This window comes from Schistocerca nitens, chromosome 1, assembly GCF_023898315.1.
Source record: "Schistocerca nitens isolate TAMUIC-IGC-003100 chromosome 1, iqSchNite1.1, whole genome shotgun sequence".
In the NCBI taxonomy this organism is placed as follows: Eukaryota; Metazoa; Arthropoda; class Insecta; order Orthoptera; family Acrididae; genus Schistocerca; species Schistocerca nitens.
The window spans coordinates 582,831,153-582,848,975 of record NC_064614.1 but is presented as its reverse complement, the minus strand read 5'-3'; positions in this window follow the sequence as shown (position 1 = coordinate 582,848,975).

Here is a 17,823-nt window from a genome sequence, read left to right as displayed (position 1 = left end):
CGTACGTCATGAATACGTCACGCTGCCATAGATTGTGTGTGTCTGCACTGGTGGTGTCAGCGGTCTCGTAAAAACGAAAACAATTCAGAGCTTTCTTCTGTGTCCTCTTAGCGTCGAGCGCTGCTAGGACTACGGCAGTTGTCCTGCATGAAGCTGTTCTCGCACATTCTAATTTACATTGCTTCTTTAACAACAGAATCCCAATATCGAGAAGTATGCGACAAGATTTTACTTTTATCAAATGCTCTTCTGTGTAAATTTGTGAGGCTGGGAAAGGCGGCAAATCCTTTAGACTCGCCTTTCTTTCACTTCATTTTTTCAGTTCATAAGGACACATTCAATTAAGGCACTTGCATCGAGTTAGGACGACACTGTGACCGATATAATGTTTATTAAAGAGGACTGACATTTTTTGTTTACTGAGTTCATTGGTAGCTAATTGCACGGAGTAATTTTGAGGTGTCGGGACTCAATTTATATTTTGGTGCCCAGTTATGGCTGCAGGTGAGCCAAGGAAAGCTTGTAGGACGTAGATGGCGAATAAGGCCGCTTTATTGGCTTCAGTTCGGAGAGCAAGGAAGAGACGTTGACGCAGTTATGGCGACTGGGTTCAAAAATGGCTCTGAGTACTATGGGACTTAACATCTTAGGTCATCAGTCCCCTAGAACTTAGAACTACGTAAACCTAACTAACCTAAGGACATCACACACATCCATGCCCGAGGCAGGATTCAAACCTGCGACCGTAGCAGCCCCGCGGTTCCGGACTGCAGCGCCTAGAACCGCACGGCCACCACGGCCGGCATGGCGACTGGGTCTGCGAGCCTCAGTCGCTGCTTTCACACAGAGGAAGTCGGCTGGCAGACACGGCCTGTGCAGCAGCGGGTCCTCTAGATGTGGGCAGAGAGTTGCTCTTTCAGCCGGTAGTAGTACATGCCCCAGAGGCCTGCGGCAGAGTTTCTTACACCTTCTTTAGCCCTGAAACAACGGACTGGAGCCCTGACAATTGTTCTTTGTCGAGAAGATTGCACTCTTCATATTCTGCAGGTATTCACCTGATGTTTTCTCATGGACCATATGTGAGATCCATATCAGTTAGGATAGTGAAAACATTGGCTGAAATAGGCTGGCATTACAGGACGCCCCACACAATGACGACAGAAAAGCCATTATGTTTTTTTAGAGTCATGTAGATACCCACGCCAAGTTGCTTCCTGCATGAGCAGGGAAACAGCGTCTGTATTCGGATGCCAGCGGTGCCATTAGGAAATGCACCACTGGGCGCCTGTTCTATGTCATAGAAAGCATTAGGACTGGAGGAACGGAATTTGCCTGACTTCTGGAGGGAGACTGTACGGAGAGAGGGGCATTACGCGATTCGCGTACTCAAGCGATATAACACTGTGACACGTTGTTTTAATTTTTCAAGAGTACTCAACTGTAATGGTTTTTGGAAATGATAGTAGAGAGACTGGAAAGTTACGTAGATAGATTCGGCCTCAGGTCACGAGTAGGCTTTGGGACTGTGGTTTTATTCATTCAGGTGTCGGGTGTAAGGCGAGTCTCATCGCACCATTCGGGTTTGATCCAAAGACACGGTCACAGATCCCTCCATTGTTGATCTCCGCTCCCATGAACCGTTAGCTTCGAAGACAACGTCCTGACACAAACAAGGAAAAGCAGACCAACGTAGAGAATTGGCAGAAAGCACAGGGAGCGGCTTTCTGTGATGAGGGTACTGGAAAGTTTGTATAACGCCAGGACAAATGTCTGTTGGAGCGTCGACCTTTTAGAGAGGTAGCTGGAAGGTGTGGCTAACTGTTAAAAATAAAGAATTTTTGATTTTCTCTGTGGTTTTCATTTTGATCAGACCTCACTTTCTGAACAGTCCTCGTAGATACACTCGACACACGTCACAATCGATGTTTCCTCAAGCAAATAATAACGGAAAATATGTATAACGGCAGTGCAAGCAGTCAAGCAGACAATTAACATGGGAAGGAATAATAGTCCGGTGCAAACACTCTCGCGTATTGAATCTTCTTAAATTTTTACAGAGAATACTCACAGCACACGCGATCACGGAGGGTTCCCAAAACATACTGAGTATTGTTTCGCTATTCATCTATCCAAACGGCGCTGCTGGGACTTAAACCTGCAGCTGCGGGAAGAAACAACTAGCTGCCTGGCCGCAACTTTCCTTTTCACCTGCAGCTCGCGAGAGCCTTAAACCGAAAATGCCACAAACTACCTCCGCCATGCGCCTCGTGCACCAAATGGTGTTGTCTAGGAAACTACCACATATTTATCACTGTAATTACAATTAAATATTACGGTTGCAGCCTCAGTTTGATAACATTCGACAATGGGTGACGACTGTGGGTCTGGAAATGATAATTTCTATATCCCATAGTTTTCCACATAAAATCATTCATGCCTCTTACGGTTGTCAATGCGCTGAAATCACAATTTTTCATATCAATTCCATACCTCCATTACGATCACACATACTAATTTACTTTGCACATGTCGCAACAGTAACCACACTAACTTTAAAACCCAACACATACTTCATAAGCCTGCTGATCACAGCGAATCTATCACACAACCACTACTAAGTATAATACACTCCTGGAAATTGAAATAAGAACACCGTGAATTCATTGTCCCAGGAAGGGGAAACTTTATTGACACATTCCTGGGGTCAGATACATCACATGATCACACTGACAGAACCACAGGCACATAGACACAGGCAACAGAGCATGCACAATGTCGGCACTAGTACAGTGTATATCCACCTTTCGCAGCAATGCAGGCTGCTATTCTCCCATGGAGACGATCGTAGAGATGCTGGATGTAGTCCTGTGGAACGGCTTGCCATGCCATTTCCACCTGGCGCCTTAGTTGGACCAGCGTTCGTGCTGGACGTGCAGACCGCGTGAGACGACGCTTCATCCAGTCCCAAACATGCTCAATGGGGGACAGATCCGGAGATCTTGCTGGCCAGGGTAGTTGACTTACACCTTCTAGAGCACGTTGGGTGGCACAGGATACATGCGGACGTGCATTGTCCTGTTGGAACAGCAAGTTCCCTTGCCGGTCTAGGAATGGTAGAACGATGGGTTCGATGACGGTTTGTATGTACCGTGCACTATTCAGTGTCCCCTCGACGATCACCAGTGGTGTACGGCCAGTGTAGGAGATCGCTCCCCACACCATGATGCCGGGTGTTGGCCCTGTGTGCCTCGGTCGTATGCAGTCCTGATTGTGGCGCTCACCTGCACGGCGCCAAACACGCATACGACCATCATTGGCACCAAGGCAGAAGCGACTCTCATCGCTGAAGACGACACGTCTCCATTCGTCCCTCCATTCACGCCTGTCGCGACACCACTGGAGGCGGGCTGCACGATGTTGGGGCGTGAGCGGAAGACGGCCTAACGGTGTGCGGGACCGTAGCCCAGCTTCATGGAGACGGTTGCGAATGGTCCTCGCCGATACCCCAGGAGCAACAGTGTCCCTAATTTGCTGGGAAGTGGCGGTGCGGTCCCCTACGGCACTGCGTAGGATCCTACGGTCTTGGCGTGCATCCGTGCGTCGCTGCGGTCCGGTCCCAGGTCGACGGGCACGTGCACCTTCCGCCGACCACTGGCGACAACATCGATGTACTGTGGAGACCTCACGCCCCACGTGTTGAGCAATTCGGCGGTACGTCCACCCGGCCTCCCGCATGCCCACTATACGCCCTCGCTCAAAGTCCGTCAACTGCACATACGGTTCACGTCCACGCTGTCGCGGCATGCTACCAGTGTTAAAGACTGCGATGGAGCTCCGTATGCCACGGCAAACTGGCTGACACTGACGGCGGCGGTGCACAAATGCTGCGCAGCTAGCGCCATTCGACGGCCAACACCGCGGTTCCTGGTATGTCCGCTGTGCCGTGCGTGTGATCATTGCTTGTACAGCCCTCTCGCGGTGTCCGGAGCAAGTATGGTGGGTCTGACACACCGGTGTCAATGTGTTCTTTTTTCCATTTCCAGGAGTGTAGTTTGCCAACAGCTGATTGCTGGTGACAACTAATAATACTGAGCAAAAATTTGCTTTGGATTTCATACCTCATTTGTTTTTCTCGCGAGTGATCCCAGTGTCTCTTAGGAAGAGAGATGCAATTGTATTAATGAACAACCATGTTATTGTCAACCTGCGTAGAAAGCAATCATTGTTATAGAGGCTCACCCAGGTATTGCTTACCATATCCATATTAAAAACTTTACAGGCTTTATAAATCAAGATATGGTAAAGCTTCCGAATGAAGTGGTCTTCCACATAAATACTGTGGCATTGAATGTAGATGGCAATCGCTGGGTTGTGTGTCCGAAAGTTCAGGTGCATGTCACCAGAGCTTGTAATAAAATCACTTAATGTGCAATGGCTAAGGAAGATGGTATTAAGCCTATACTTGCAAGGCCCTCATGCTGCTGCTCAGGCTCATAAACAGTATTTGCAACACATTCAATATCAGTGCCATGTAGGCAGTGTAATAGAGGTTCTGCGATATATCCACTGGTCTATAGGTGAGGGAGGATGATAGGTGACTGAGAATGATCACTTATGGTAGATGGTAAGCTACGTGAGGAATTACTTAATAATAGCATCGCTAGATTGAAGTAATAAGAAATGAACAAAATCCTATTACCAACACACTGGCTTTTCAGATCTTTAGTGTTACGCTTTCTGGTAGAAATGCTGTTCAAAATTCAAAACCAAGTCTGTCCATTCAACCACACATACATGCGATGGATTCTATGGAGATGTCTTTTCATTTAATGATTACAGTCACTAATAAATCATATCCCTGCAACTTTTTCTGTGTGATCATCACAATTTAAGTCGAAACTGCACAGAAGTCACAGAGTGCTATAACTACAACCTTCAGCAAACTGTGTACAAGCAGGCTGAACTGAGTTAATGCAACATGACGATGTTTTGATGACTTGGCGGAAATGGCAACATGTTGTTGTAGCTCCGCCAACCATGTGCAATGTGTACAGCCAGCGCAAAACGAAGCTTTTTCCTGCAACACAGGGTAGTGGAAAAGACATTGCAAACAGTTACAGTTATCAGGAAATTAGGAAGACCCCACATCATATGGGAACTGCATAAAGGATGAAGATTTTACTACTGCACTGCAGTTCATCTCCAAACTACATACAGGTATTACAGTCCAAAGGAGATCTGCATTTCGCAAGGTCCATTCATTCTCTCTATCATTGTTATATTGTACCATCCAAGAGAGAGGAACTATGAACTATAAATACTCCACTAATGTCGGCCGGTAGACAACTCAATAAGATTTTACTGCAGCTCTCTCTTCCGATATTTTGGGAAAAGAACACCATTTGCATGCTGACATTGACTATATGTGGTAATCACACTAAATATACATGTACTGGTCCACTGGAGCAGGTGGTCAGTGATCGAAATCGCTTGCGCAGATCGGTGTAAAGTTTAATCACCTGTACTGTAGAAGGACCATATCCCACAGACTATAAGTTGTTTGATACATTGTTTTTTTCTGCTGTAACACATCCAAGCAGTCTATGACTTCAGCTTTGTACACCACCATACACTTCGGTTTTCCACCACGACTTTGATGTGTGTGTCAGGTGTTAACCTATAATTGACACGTTTCAATCCATTGGTTCTCACAGAAAACGTTCCAGTGGATGGATTGGATGGAAAAGACACTGTCGATATGGACAATGTACTGTTGTGAGCATCCCAGATGATAGTGCAATTAATTTTAACAGTTGTACCAGTTTTTCCATTAATTCAATGCTTACCAATGACACAGCAGCCCTTCTCCCAATTTCTGAATCATCACTAAACCACTCCTCCACTATTGTGCAAGTACCATATACTAGATTGTCATGTAGAGAGATAACTGTGCAGTGTGTCCATTCATTATTAATTCTTGAACACACATACCAAAGAATACCAGACGGCATCCTATACAGTTCTACACATTTCTAGGACTTCGATCATAGAGCGTAATTTACGATTATGATTGCCCATCTTTCCCTGTCTTTTCCTATGCAGATGGGAGTCACAGACCATTCTCGCATCCTTAGTATAAAGTTGCAGATTGACCAATATCCCCACATTGTCTCTGAACAACCCTTCCTGAACACTGTCATAGATTTAATTTGACACTGACGTGAAATAGGAGGGTAGTATATGCACTAACTTACATGTCTCATGAAGGACAGAGTGGGCAGAGTCCATAACTGCTGCTCAGTGAAGACTGCTCTGCACTATTCTTACACATGACACACATCCAAGTGCACAAGATATCTCCACAAGCATGAATGTTGAGGTGGTTAGCACCCCTTATCAGTGTATAGTAGATACCAGGGTGCTATGATGATATAACACTTGATTAAGAAGAAACATGTAGGTTATGCGTGATGGACCTTCAGATGGATGGAGTTTGAAGCACTTTACATAGATCAACTGCACTGTCAAATCCGTAGTATTGTTCTGGTGTTTGGTGGTCAGTACCAAGAAGGTATCAGCAAGAGAGAAATGATTGTAGAACATAAACACATGCACTCCTAAGGCTACATAGTCTGTCACGTAAACATGTTAAAGCCAGATTTCCAAAATATTAGTTATGCAGTGTGCAGTGCTCTTAACACTCTATTGCAGGACATAAATGTCCAACATCTGACATACATCCTCCTTGCATGTTTCCCTCCCCACTCACTATGGTGATGTACTTTAAGAAGATAAAACTACTTCCTTCTATATTAAACGAAAAAAACAGAGTCTTTGTGATATATCCACAATAAAATACACTCCTGGGAATTTAAATAAGAACACCGTGAATTCATTGTCCCAGGAAGGGGAAACTTTATTGACACATTCCTGGGGTCAGATACATCACATGATCACACTGACAGAACCACAGGCACATAGACACAGGCAACAGAGCATGCACAATGTCGGCACTAGTACAGTGTATATCCACCTTTCGCAGCAATGCAGGCTGCTATTCTCCCATGGAGACGATCGTAGAGATGCTGGATGTAGTCCTGTGGAACGGCTTGCCATGCCATTTCCACCTGGCGCCTTAGTTGGACCAGCGTTCGTGCTGGACGTGCAGACCGCGTGAGACGACGCTTCATCCAGTCCCAAACATGCTCAATGGGGGACAGATCCGGAGATCTTGCTGGCCAGGGTAGTTGACTTACACCTTCTAGAGCACGTTGGGTGGCACGGGATACATGCGGACGTGCATTGTCCTGTTGGAACAGCAAGTTCCCTTGCCGGTCTAGGAATGGTAGAACGATGGGTTCGATGACGGTTTGGATGTACCGGGCACTATTCAGTGTCCCCTCGACGATCACCAGTGGTGTACGGCCAGTGTAGGAGATCGCTCCCCACACCATGATGCCGGGTGTTGGCCTTGTGTGCCTCGGTCGTATGCAGTCCTGATTGTGGCGCTCACCTGCACGGCGCCAAACACGCATACGACCATCATTGGCACCAAGGCAGAAGCGACTCTCATCGCTGAAGACGACACGTCTCCATTCGTCCCTCCATTCACGCCTGTCGCGACACCACTGGAGGCGGGCTGCACGATGTTGGGGCGTGAGCGGAAGACGGCCTAACGGTGTGCGGGACCGTAGCCCAGCTTCATGGAGACGGTTGCGAATGGTCCTCGCCGATACCCCAGGAGCAACAGTGTCCCTAATTTGCTGGGAAGTGGCGGTGCGGTCCCCTACGGCACTGCGTAGGATCCTACGGTCTTGGCGTGCATCCGTGCGTCGCTGCGGTCCGGTCCCAGGTCGACGGGCACGTGCACCTTCCGCCGACCACTGGCGACAACATCGATGTACTGTGGAGACCTCACGCCCCACGTGTTGAGCAATTCGGCGGTACGTCCACCCGGCCTCGTTCAAAGTCCGTCAACTGCACATACGGTTCACGTCCACGCTGTCGCGGCATGCTACCAGTGTTAAAGACTGCGATGGAGCTCCGTATGCCACGGCGAACTGGCTGACACTGACGGCGGCGGTGCACAAATGCTGCGCAGCTAGCGCCATTCGACGGCCAACACCGCGGTTCCTGGTGTGTCCGCTGTGCCGTGCGTGTGATCATTGCTTGTACAGCCCTCTCGCGGTGTCCGGAGCAAGTATGGTGGGTCTGACACACCGGTGTCAATGTGTTCTTTTTTCCATTTCCAGGAGTGTATTTCTGGAGGTCTATAGCATCTACTGTTCACATTTGATATCAGTTCAGAAATTGTGCTATGCTCACATCAGTACTATAAAATGATAATCTGCAACAGAGAATGCCTCTTACAAGGAAACAGATACACACATAGCAGTTGTGTTTATATGTGAAATTACATGCCATGCTGCTTTAACTCCAGGAACAGAACACAGTCTCTTCCACACACAACATCTGTCAGCAAATGTATGCACAGGGATTGAAGTACCTCACAAACACCTACCACTAATTTAGAATCACTATAGTTAGTTATGAAACTGAAGAATCGATTTCTGCCCAAAATGTGGCAGGGGAATGGAGTATGTTGCATAAATTCTATTTTATCTAGAGGAGGGTGCCAAAACAGATTTTCCATTAATGGACATGTTTCATCACCCATAAGCTGGAAGTCGTCTGATGACTGTGGTATAGAGAGGTTTGCTGTTAATGATTACAGGTAGATAGTGCTCTAAGTCACATACAGAACACAGAATTGTATATGAGTGGAGTGCAGGTTTTACCATACAACTAACACACCCCAAGAGAGCAACAGGAAAAATGATTAAATGCGCGATAAATGACCTGCAACAACTTCTCTATTTTCCTGGAGTATATCATCAGTCTACTATTAAATCATACTTTGTTACAACCCCATCTCAACCGATCACTCCATCCATGTTCTATCATCCTTTAACGCAGATGCAAGTCAGTTTAGGGGCAGATGGTTCTCTTTTCCAGGAAAGCATCAGAGACAGCAGTCAACTGGCATGTACCATTATTACCCCGATAAACGTACAGTAGAATTATGGTAAAAAAAATACAGCAACTGTTTGTAAGGTATTTGTTAGCTGACAACGCATGGTGGTGATTGATGGAGAGTACAGAGAATCACATGGTAAATATTGTTTGTTAGGGCTTAAAATAACTAAACATTAATGCACAGACAGGAGTAAAGTATCTATGGAAAGTTCCATGATTTCTGAGAGTCATATGATGGCTTCTTTGTTTGAGTGTTCAGAGACAAGTCCAAGCAGACCATCCTGCTCTGGTTTGGGCAATGGGATACCATCCCCTACCTGTTGCTGAGTCTTAAGACAATCTCCAGACCAGCATTTGGAGGACATCGAAAGTTGCAGCCATTCTTCTCGTCTGTACGACAGTGCTTTGAATTCTGTTTGTGTTTTTTTATGATCTGTTGTGGGGTTCGAAATATGTCATGAACTTTTAGATACATAATAGTTGTTTTTTTCCATGTGTGCTTACACACTAATGTGCTTCGAAAAGTGAAGACAGTAAAAAGAAATAGGGGCTTTAACACCCCTGACTCCAATATAAAATATAAACTAAGCCCACTCAGCATTTCAGAAGTGTGATGAACATAACAGTAGCTGTGGACTCAGAAATTTTTGTCTCTCTGGCAGTGCCTTCAAAAAAGCACCTAATACTCAAAAAGTGGTGAATGTTCTTTGTGCAGTGGTACATTTAGTTCCTGTGACATCTTCAAGATGCGCATGTGCAAATACTCCAGCCGTTGCTTGAATACGAGATTTAATAACTCCTGAAGCAGTTCATGTTCGGCAACAAGGAGTACCTGTTGTGCCACAAACAAAGAAACTAGGCCAAGTTATTTCCAGAGTGGCAGGAAGTGCTTAGTGTGGCCCTTGCAGTTGCCACAGGCTGGTGGATTGTGTGGAGCAGCTCAGTGCATGGCTCCTTATGGGGCTGCAGCTCTGATGCACAGGTTGTGCATGTAAAAGTTTTTCAGATATGTTTAGTTTTATGTCGTCTCATTGTATAGCTGTACCTTAGGAACAAAGAGAGTATGTTGTTTGATGGCTAGTATCCTCTTTCTATAACACAAACTCCATGCAATTATTAATGGGGTTCTTTATTAATATAAATAAAGAGTTACTTGATTTTAGCTTGCATGTGGATTGGTACGAGCTTTCTGTTCTACTCCACACTTTAGCCTCACTGCTGGTGGAGTACAAAGTACGCTATGTTCACAATTATGGTCGCCTGTCACTGATTTAGAGGCGGTGACTATGGCTCTGACTCAGTGACATGCTGGAACTCACTTGGTGCAACAGGCTGCGGCAAACCCAAACTAATTCGAACTAACTGGCCCTCAAGTCCATGGTGGCGATCTAAATACTGGCTGCCAAGAAGGCATCGTGGCACGTTTCCTGCGAGTCTGTCGTTGGCCTCTATCAAACTTCTTGTAACCTCTATGCCGTAGGGTGTGCTGGCGCCAGCTTATACCAGCACATTTAGCATGATCAGTGACAATGTAATTATGTGGTTCATTTTTCTACAGGAAAAAAAAGTACCACAGTAGTGTAACATCGTTTAAATTATTTAAACACCAGCATCAATTTCTAGGTGTATTGCGCTTTCAAAAATAAATAAACAATATTCTTACACAAATTAATTAAACAATGCATTATGCATGCAATATTAGCCTACCATCATGAGGTCCTCCCAGTCCAGCAGCTCCAAAGAGAGTGAGCGAATGTCCCACCATTTTTTCTCCAGACCACCATCTTGGATTACATCAGGGAAGGGGGGAGGGGGATTGGGAGGGCTGACAGCGCTCTCTGGTTGTGGTTTTGTGAATTAGGTCAGTTAGTCTCTGGACCTCAGGGTGAATACACTGGATGAAGCTACTATTTAGTGCTCAGTCAATGGCTCAAATTGTTTGAATAAGCAATATAATGCACTGCATACAAAATGGAATCACATCTGTCCTGTCTTGCAGTCCAGCACAGACTGAGTCCTTTCCCACCAATTTCCAGATAGAGAGGGGGGAAGGGAAGGAAGATGAGGGAGGTATAGGAGGTCTGGTGTTGCACTTTGTGATCAAAAGTATCCAGACACCTGGCTGAAAATGACTTACACGTTCATGGCGCCCTCCATCTGTAATGCTGGAATTCACTATGGTGTTGGCCCACCCTTAACTTTGATGACAGCTTCCACTCTCGCAGGCATATATTCAGTCAGGTGCTGGAAGGTTTCTTGGGGAATGGCAGTCCATTCTTAAAGGAGTGCTGCACTGAGGACAGGTATTGATGTCGATCGCTGAAGCCTGGCACAAAGTCGGTGTTCCAAAACATCCCAAAGGTGTTCTATAGGAGTCAGGTCAGGACTCTGTGCAGGCCGGTCTATTACAGAGATGTTATTATTGTCATGGTACTCACTCTGCCACAGGCTGTGCATTATGAACCGGTGCTCGATCGTGTTGAAAGATGCAATCGCCATCCCCGAATTACTCTTCAACAGTGGAAAGAATGAAGGTGCTTAAAACATCAATGTAGGCCTGTGCTGTGATTGTGCCACGCAAAACAATAAGAGATGCAAGATCCCTCCATGAAAATAACGACCACACTGTAACACCACGCCTCCAAAGTATACTGTTGGCACTACACATGCTGGCTGCTGGCAGATTTCACCGGGTATTCGCCAAACCCAGACCCTGCCATCCTATCGCCACATTGTGTACTGTTATTCGTCACTCCACACAACGTTTTTCCACTGTTCCATGGTCCAATGTTTACCCTCCTTACACCAAGCAATGTGTCGTTTGGCATTTAATGGAGTGGTGTGTGGCTTATAAGGAGCCTCTCGACCATGAAATCCAATTCTCACCTTCCACCTAACTTTCATAGTTCTTGCAGTGGATCGTGATGCAGTTTGGAATTCCTGAGTGTTGGTCTGGATAGATGTATGATTCTTACACGTTACGAACCTCTTCAACTGTCGGCGGTCTCTGTCAGTCAACAGACGAGGTCGACCTTTATCCTTTTGCGCTGCACTTCAGTTGTTGTTGTGATCTTCAGTCCTGAGACTGGTTTGATGCAGCTCTCCATGCTACTCTATCCTGTGCAAGCTTCTTGATCTCCCAGTACCTACTGCAACCTACATCCTTCTGAATCTGCTTGATGTATCCATCTCTTGGTCTCCCTTTACGATTTTTATCCTCCACGCTGCCCTCTAACACTAAATTGGTGATCCCTTGATGCCTCAGAACATGTCCTACGAACGGATCCCTTCTTCTAGTCAAGTTGTGCCACAAACTTCTCTTCTCCCCAATCCTATTCAACACCTCCTCATTAGTTATATGCTCTACCCATCTATCTTCTGGCCGTGCGGTTAAAGGCGCTGCAGTCTGGAAACGCAAGACCGCTACGGTCGCAGGTTCGAATCCTGCCTCGGGCATGGATGTTTGTGATGTCCTTAGGTTAGTTAGGTTTAACTAGTTCTAAGTTCTAGGGGACTAATGACCTCAGCAGTTGAGTCCCATAGTGCTCAGAGCCATTTGAACCATCTGAACCATCTATCTTCAGCATTCTTCTGTAGCACCACATTTCGAAAGCTTCTATTCTCTTCTTCTGTATATTATTTATCGTCCATGTTGCACTTCCTTACATGGCTACACTCCATACAAATACTTTCAGAAACGACTTCCTAACACTTAAACCAATACTCGATGTTAACAAATTCTCTTCTTCAGAAACGCTTTCCTTGCTATTGCCAGTCCACATTTTATATCCTCTCTACTTCGACCATCATCAGTTATTTTGCTCCCTAAATAGCAAAACTCATTTACTACTTTAAGTGTCTCATTTCCTAATCTAATACCCTCAGCATCACCCGACTTAATTCGACTACATTCCATTATCCTCATTTTGCTTTTGTTGATGTTTATCTTATATCCTCCCTTCAACACACTATCCATTCCGTTCAACTGCTCTTCCACGTCCTTTGCTGTCTCTGACAGAATTACAATGTCATCGGCGAACCTCAAAGTTTTTATTTCTTCTCCATGGATTTTAGTACCTACTCCGAATTTTTCTTTTGTTTGCTTCACTGCTTGCTCAATATACAGATTGAATGACATCGGGGAGAGGCTACAACCCTGTCTCACTCCCTTCCCAACCACTGCTTCCCTTTCATGCCCCTCAATTCTTATAACTGCCATTTGGTTTCTATACAAATTGTAAATAGCCTTTCGCTCCCTGTATTTTACCCCTGCCACCTTCAGAATTTGAAAGAGAGTATTCCAGTCAACATTGTCAAAAGCTTTCTCTAAGTCTACAAATGCTAGAAACGTAGGTTTGCCGTTCCTTAATCTAGCTTCTAAGATAAGCCGTAGGGTCAGTATTGCCTCACGTGTTCCAATATTTCTACGGAATCCAAACTGATCTTCCCCAAGGTCGGCTTCTACTAGTTTTTCCATTCGCCTGTAAAGAATTCGCGTTAGTATTTTGCAGCCGTGACTTATTAAACTGATAGTTCGTTAATTTTCACATTTGTCAACACCTACTTTCTTTGGATTGGGATTATTATATTCTTCTTGAAGTCTGAGGGTATTTCGCCTGTCTCATACATCTTGCTCACCAGATGGTAGAGTTTTGTCATGACTGGCTCTCCCAAGGCCGTCAGTAGTTCTAGTGGAATGTTGTCTACTCCTGGGGCTTTGTTACGACTCAGGTCTTTCAGTGCTCTGTCGAACTCTTCACGCGGTATCATATCTCCCATTTCATCTTCATCTACATCCTCTTCCATTTCCATAATATTGTCCTCAAGTACATCGCCCTTGTATAGACCCTCTATACAGGGTGAGTCACCTTATGTTACCGCTGGATATATTTCGTAAACCACATCAAATACTGACGAATCGATTCCACTGACCGAACGTGAGGAGAGGGACTAGTGTAATTGGTTAATACAAACCATAAAAAATGCACGAAAGTATGGTTTTTAACACAAACCTACGTTTTTTTTAAAATGGAACCGCGTTAGTTTTGTTAGCACATCTGAACATATAAACAAATACGTAATCAGTTGCGTTTGTTGCATTGTAAAATGTTAATTACATCCGGAGATATTGTAACCTAAAGTTGACGCTAGAGTACCACTCCTCCGCTGTTTGATCGTGTGTATCGGAGAGCACCGAATTACGTAGCGATCCAAAGGGAACTGTGATGGACCTTAGGTACAGAAGAGACTGGAACAGCACATTACGTCCACATGCTAACACCTTTTTATTGGTCTTTTTCACTGACGCACATGTACATTACCATGAGGGGTGAGGTACACGTACAGACGTGGTTTCCGTTTTCAATTACAGAGTGGAATAAATGGTGGTGGTGGTGGTTAGTGTTTAACGTCCTTTCGACAACGAGGTCATTAGAGACGGAGCGCAAGCTCGGGTTAGGGAAGGATTCGGAAGGAAATGGGCCGTGCCCTTTCAAAGGAACCATCCCGGAATTTGACTGAAACGATTTAGGGAAATCACGGAAAACCTAAATCAAGATGGCTGGAGACGGGATTGAACCGTCGTCCTCCCGAATGCGAGTCCAGTGTGCTAACCACTGCGCCACCTCGCTCGGTGGAGTGGAATAGAGTGTGTCCCGACATGTCAGGCCAATAGATGTTCAATGTGGTAGCCACCATTTGCTGCACACAATTGCAATCTCTGGCGTAATGAATGTCGTACACGCCGCAGTACATCTGGTGTAATGTCACCGCAGGCTGCCACAATACGTTGTTTCATATCCTCTGGGGTTGTAAGCACATCACGATACACATTCTCCTTTAATGTACCCCACAGAAAGAAGTCCAGAGGTGTAAGATCAGGAGAACGGGCTGGCCAATTTATGCGTCCTCCACGTCCTATGAAACGCCTGTCGAACATCCTGTCAAGGGTCAGCCTAGTGTTAACTGCGGAATGTGCAGGTGCACCATCATGCTGATACCACATACGTCGATGCGTTTCCAGTGGGACATTTTCGAGCAACGTTGGCAGATCATTCTGTAAAAACGCGATGTATTTTGCAGCTGCTTGGGCCCCTGCAATGAAGTGAGGACCAATGAGGTGGTCGCCAATGATTCCGCACCATACATTTACAGTCCACGGTCGCTGTCGCTCTACCTGTCTGAGCCAGCGAGGATTGTCCACGGACCAGTAATGCATGTTCCGTAGATTCACTGCCCCGTGGTTTGTGAAACCCGCTTCATCGGTAAACAGGTAGAACAACAACGCATTCTCTGTTAATGCCCATTGACAGAATTGCACTCGATGATTAAAGTCATCACCATGTAATTGCTGATGTAGCGACACATGAAACGGGTGAAAGCGGTGACGATGCAGTATGCGCATGACACTACTTTGACTCAATCCACCGGCTCTCGCAATGTCCCGTGTACTCATGTGTGCGTTCATGGCAACAGCAGCTAACACACCAACTGCACCCGCTTCCCCTGTGACGGGCCTGTTACGGACCCGTTTGCGTGCTACGACCATACCTGTTGCATACAGTTGGCGGTAGATGTTTTGCAATGTGCGGCACGTTGGATGCTCTCTGTCCGGGTACCGTTCTGCATACACCCTGCAGGCTTCAGCTGCATTTCGTCGACACTCGCCATAGATGAGTATCATCTCCGCCTTTTCAGAGTTCGAATACACCATGGTCACAGTTCCTACAACACTACACTATCACAGACGTCTGGTAACACGGTGTACTATAGTTGGTCTGCGTGCGGAGACGAATGCAGAATAACAATAGCAGCAAGCGCTACATGCGGACACTGCGACAGCTAGACCAAACCACAACAGTGCACTACAGCCACACTCGTAAACACGGTCGACATAGTAAACATGTCCCTGCAGATGCTGCTCGCCGTCCGTGGCCCGTGTTTGTTACAACACGCAACTGAACGTCGAAGGTTTCAAGCGTCAACTTTAGGTTACAATATCTCCGGATGTAATTAACATTTTACAATGCAACAAACGGCACTGATTACGTATTTGTTTATATGTTCAGATGTGCTAACAAAACTAACGTGGTTCCATTTAAAAAAACGTAGGTTTGTGTTAAAAAACATACTTCCGTGCATTTTTGTATGGTTTGTATTAAACAATTACACTAGCCCCTCTCCTCACGTTCGGTCTGTGGAATCGGTTCGTCAGTATTTGATGTGGTTTACGAAATATATCGAGCGGTAACGTTAGGTGACTCACCCTGTATACTCTTTCCACCTTTCTGCTTTCCCTTCTTTGCTTAGAACTGGGTTTCCATCTGAGCTCTTGATATGCACACAAGTGGTTCTCTTTTCTCCAAAGGTCTCTTTAATTTTCCTGTAGGCAGTATCTATCTTACCCCTAGTGAGATAAGCCTCTACATCCTTACATTTATCCTCTAGCCATCCCTGCTTAGCCATTTTGCACTTCCTGTCGATCTCATTTTTGAGACGTTTGTATTCCTTTTTGCCTGCTTCATTTAATGCATTTTTATATTTTCTCCTTTCATCAATTAAATTCAATATTTCTTCTGTTACCCAAGGATTTCTACTAGCCCTCGTCTTTTTACCTACTTGATCCTCTGCTGCCTTCACTACTTCATCCCTCAAAGCTACCCATTCTTCTTCTACTGTATTTCTTTCCCCCATTCCTGTCATTTGTTCCCAACCTCTGGTTTAGTCAGTTTATCCAGGTCCCTTCTTCTTAAATTCCCACCTTTTTGCAGTTTCTTCAGTTTTAATCTACAGTTCATAACCAATAGATTGTGGTCAGAATTCACATCTGCCCCAGGAAATGTTTTACAATTTAAAACCTGGTTCCTAAATCTCTGTCTTACCATTATACAATCTATCTGAAATCTGTCAGTATCTCCAGGCTTCTTCCATGTATACAACCTTCTTTCATGATTCTTGAACCAAGTGTTAGCTATGATTAAGTTGTGCTCTGTGCAAAATTCTACCAGGCGTCTTCCTCTTTCATTTCTTACCCCGTATCCATATTCACCCACTACGTTTCCTTCTCTCCCTTTTCCTACTGCCGAATTCCAGTCACCCATGACTATTAAATTTTCGTCTCCCTTCACTATCTGAATAATTTCTTTTATTTCATCATACATTTCTTCAATTTCTTCGTCATCTGCAGAGCTAGTTGGCATATAAACTTATACTACTGTAGTAGACGTGGGCTTCGTGTCTATCTTGGCCACAATAATGCGTTCACTATGCTGTTTGTAGTAGCTTACCCGCATTCCTATTTTTTTATTAATTATTAAACCTACTCCTGCATTACCCCTATTTGACTTTGTATTTATAACCCTATATTCGCCTGACCAAAAGTCTTGTTCCTCCTGCCACCCAACTTCACTAATTCCCACTATATCTAACTTTAACATATCCATTTCCTTTTTTAAATTTTCTAAGCTACCTGCCCGATTAAGGGATCTGACATTCCACGCTCCGATCCGTAGAATGCCAGTTTTCTTTCTCCTGATAACGACGTCCTCTTGAGTAGTCCCCGCCCGGAGATCCGAATGGGGGACTATTTTACCTCCAGAATATTTTACCCAAGAGGACGCCATCATCATTAACCATACAGTAAAGCTGTATGCCCTCGGGAAAAATTACGGCTTTAGTTTCCCCTTGCTTTCAACCGTTCGCAGTACCAGCACAACAAGGCCGTTTTGGTTAGTGTTACAAGGCCAGATCAGTCCATCATCCAGACTGTTGCCCCTGCAACTACTGAAA